At 41.8% G+C, this 4246-nt stretch overlaps 1 pseudogene; it reads left to right on the top strand.

The window, feature by feature from the left end:
- The first annotated feature begins 2887 nt into the window (after nt 1-2887).
- On the top strand, nt 2888-3852 carry LOC145720001 (stabilizer of axonemal microtubules 1 pseudogene; annotated as a pseudogene).
- Nucleotides 3853-4246: the final 394 nt, after the last annotated feature.

The following is a 4246-nucleotide window of genomic DNA, read 5'->3' on the forward strand; positions in this document are numbered from 1 at the left end:
CAGAATCACGGCTCTCCGCTTCGTACCTCAAAACCAACCGCCTGCGATATTCTGTTTGTAGAGATCCAGATCTTCTTACATCTCAGGCTGGTTTCGTGGGTGCTCAGAGTGGTCTGGTAGATATCCAGCTCAATTCCGGGGACCAGTTGAAATAGGGTCCCCTACTCCTCCGCCATCTTTCCCCTCCTCCCCTTTTCTGTGTTCTGTTGAAAGGTTTCCACTATTCCCTTTACCAAATATCGGAAAAAGTCAGGATTATTTCCTTTTTCCTGTGGTTCTTTAGTAAATTCTGGAGTGGAAAGACTTTAGAGAGTTCTGGTAAGGACGCCTCCCTCCCCTTTGCCTTCTCTGCCTAGTAGCCCCATCTAGGCTGGTTGGAGTATGCGCTCCCAACAGGATGGCCACGGCAGCTCCTCAGAGGATGCGAGTATCAGAGAGTTTGAAGAAGTCTTCTTTCTTTGGCTCATGACTGTCAGGCTTACTTTATTTTTTATTTTTTAAAGATTTTATTTATTTGACAGAGAGAGAGAGAGCACAAGCAGGGGGAGTGGGAGAGGGAGAAGCAGGCTTCTCGCTGAGCAGGGAGCCCGATGTGGGGCTCGATCCCAGGACCCTGGGACCATGACCTGAGCCGAAGACAGGCGCTTAATGACTGAGCCCCCCAGGTGCCCCCCAGGTTTACTTTAAAATACCCCAAACATGGTGATTCCACACACGTTCTTCAATCACTGACTAGGTCCGCTAAAAATTAAGAACTGAAGTGATTTCCCTTTTAGGAAAGGGGTAGGCAGACCAACAAGGAGGAGATAGGGTGCTTGGTGACTTGAAAGGGATACTTGGGGTTTGGGGTTACAGGTAAGGCAAAGGGGGTGGCTCTAGGAGCAGACAGGTAGTGAAACGTTTACTTCCAAGTAAGAGTCTTTGACACTTCAAAGTGAGATTTTAGTTAACTAGCAACGAGTCAAATAAAATCCCCCCCCCTCCCCCCGAGATGGATAACGTTCCTCTTAAAGGAACATTGGTGTCTGGGTGGAAGCTTGTTGCAATATTGAAATCCCCTCTCATGATACCAATCACAATGTAGTATTTTGCCATGGAATTTATTTTTCTTTAGGAATAAGTCTTTATACTGTAAAGTAAAAAAAAATAACATCATGGAAGGGGGAGCTATATAAAAACAAAGTTTTACTGGTTTGCTGAACAAGGGCACTGGAGAGGGAAAACATTGCCATGCCTGTGGGGTCGATTTTATTGCAAGTGCCTGAATCAAAGTTATTATTAATAAAATCTTGACTTTTTTCTCAGAGAGTGGGTAAACAAAATAATCGGTGGAGGTATTTTTGGTAGCCGGCAGTTGTTGGCTTTTGATTTGTGGTTTGTAGGAATCCTAAAATGATAGGTTGCTAATTGGTTCAGATTGAAAACTCAGATAATTGGATGGATTGTGAACACAGAAATGGTAATAATATCTAATGTTTACATAGCATGGGGTATGGTTATTTTGTTTACTGTGCAAACACAACAATTACCGCTTGAGTGGACAGAAGATTAAAGCACTCGTCAACTTATGTACCCATGATTAGGGCATATTTTATTAAATATATAAAATGTTAAATACACAATCATCTTTGTCCATGAAATGCCAGTAATGTACATTTTGAAAAAGGACAACTAAACTTTTATTAAATGTACTTAACACTGAAACTCATACCCTAAGGACAGCATATTTATGGATGATTTCCTTGTAAATAATTAGGAGAATCTAAAATATTTACCATGAATGAGTAGTACTTTAGTAATAACAAAAATAAAAAGTAGAGGTGCCTGGCTGCCTCAGTTGGTGGAGCCTGCGACTCTTGATCCTTGGGATTGTGAGTTTGAGCCCCACACTGGGTGTAGAGATTACTTAAAAATCTTAAAAAAAATAAATGTGGCAAGTTTATGCCATCTTAAGGCTTTTCTGATACACAAACTTACAAAAGAGAAAAAAATCATACAGGGATCTCTCTCTTTTTTTAAAGATTTATTTAGAGAGTGAGTATGGGGGGCAGGGAGAGAGAGAGAGGGAGAGAGAGAATCTCAGACTCCCTGCTAAGCATGGATGCTTAACTGACTGAGCCACCCAGGTGCCCCACAAATAGGGATCTCTTTAAAGGTACTTGTTAATAGGCAGTGCTAGCCATATGAACCGTACCAGTGTTGATCGTTTCCTCTGGGGCCTGGGAGGTTGAAGAGAAGTATGTAGTAACAACAGTGGCAGCAGCAAGTTTTATATAGAGGGTTGAACTTACTAACAACAGGAATAGACAGCATGCTAATTGTTGCCTGGAAAATAGCTCTAGATGAACAGTGATGAATTATCTCTCTGTTTCTCTCCTTCTCTCTCTCTCCCCCCATGTGGTGCCCCAGAATACTGGGTATTTTCATTTCTCTAATTAAAATCGGTGTAAAAAATGTTTAAAAATATGCCATTCTGTGCTATTCCTCGATAGCAGGAAGTTGGAACTGAAGACAAGGGGTGAAGACAAGGGGTGCCCCAGCTGGGTTATAGGAATTGTATGCGGGCATATGAATAACTGACATACTGTTTAGGTTTTGAAAGCTCCAGCAGCTGCGCTTTGTCCAGCAATAAGTAGAATCATAAGGTTCATTTATTACCATGTGTGTAAAATGGGAAAACTCACCATAAATTATAACTTCAAATTTTTAAAAAATTTTTTCCTTTTTTCTTCTTTCTTTTTTTTTCAAATTATTTTCTATCATCTATTTGTGTAATGAGGCATCACATTTATTTAATAATTTATTTACGTATTTCATCATTTGTTCCGTAATTGTTTATTGACAGCCTACTATGTACCAGACAGGATAAGGGGCTCCAGCAGTGAGCATGATAGAAAAGGTCCTGAGCTTGATAGATGAGACGGACCATGAAGAAATTCACCAGCAAACCTGCCAATGGAAGCAGTAAGCAATGGGAAAGGCATGCACTGGGATGAGAGATCCTGTGTGCCAGGGCAGGGCTGGTGGGTGTATCTTAGGCAGAAGATAACCAGTGGAAGTCTTTCTATGGAGGCAACAGCTGAGGCGAGACCTGAAACATGAGCCAGACTTTCAATGTGAAACAGGTTCCCATAGTCAGTGGTGCGTAGCGTACTCAGAACTGATGTGGTTTTGCTCTGCGTGATGCCACTTGTATGGAAAGGTGACATTCTGAGTTGACTCAGGAACCAGCCAACTAGGAAAGGCTTAGTGCACAGCCCTACAGCACACTGTCAGGTCAGGTGTTGAACCCTAACTGCTGGGTGATCCGGAGACCAGCTGGGAGCATCACTCGAAGGGCTTAGGGCCACAGCGATTTACCCACTCTGGTACCGGAAGTATTTCGTATTTAAACAGGCAGTATGGCATCTGTAATGGTTGAATATTGGTCATGCTTTTGTGTAATTTTGTGATTTAAGGAATTTTGATGATTAGCCAATTGCAGTTATACATCATTAAAAAAATTCTGTCCACTTCATAGTTTAGTAGAGAAAAGGAAAGTTAAGTTCCTGTTTTCAATGCTGGCAGTCTTGATTTTAAAACCTGGGGTCTCATTTTGAGGAGGTGGCATTATCAGACTAGATATGTTGTTTCCAAGAAGGTAACAGACCTAACTTCATGTCTTTTTTATAGGCGGCATCACTGTCCACATCTCCCTACCAAGATTTACGATAAAATAGAGAAACCATGTCTTCTCTCCGAATACACCGAGAACTACCCTCTCTATCACTCTTACCTGCCCAGAGAATCCTTCAAGCCCAAGCTGGAGTACCAGAAAGGGTCCATACCCATGGAAGGCCTGACCACATCAAGGTGAGCACAAGAAGAATAAATATATGAATGCACACAAATAATGTCCAGGGCTAATGTACAATATGAATATAATGTGCAGTCTTAGTGCATCAATGTACAGAGTCAATGTATAGTATCGAAGTCTTTGATGTTAATATACTGTATCTCGGAAAGGAAATCCTACATTTGTTAGCCTGCTCAGTTTTTCCCAACCTCTTCTTACAGAGAAAGAATTGTTACAGCTGGTCTAGGGGTGAGGAAGGCTAAAATGATCTACATAACAAAGGGTTGGAGGTTAAGTAACGTATAAAGGGATGACACAGTTGGAGGGGAGAGGGGGATGCTGCTAGAAAGTGAGTTTTGGACTTTGACACCTAAGCTCCAGGTCAGCTTGGGCCGCGTAGTGATGGTGATA

This window comes from Leptonychotes weddellii, unplaced genomic scaffold (assembly GCF_054177405.1).
Source record: "Leptonychotes weddellii isolate Sample4059 unplaced genomic scaffold, ASM5417740v2 HiC_scaffold_9025, whole genome shotgun sequence".
NCBI lineage: Eukaryota > Metazoa > Chordata > Mammalia > Carnivora > Phocidae > Leptonychotes > Leptonychotes weddellii.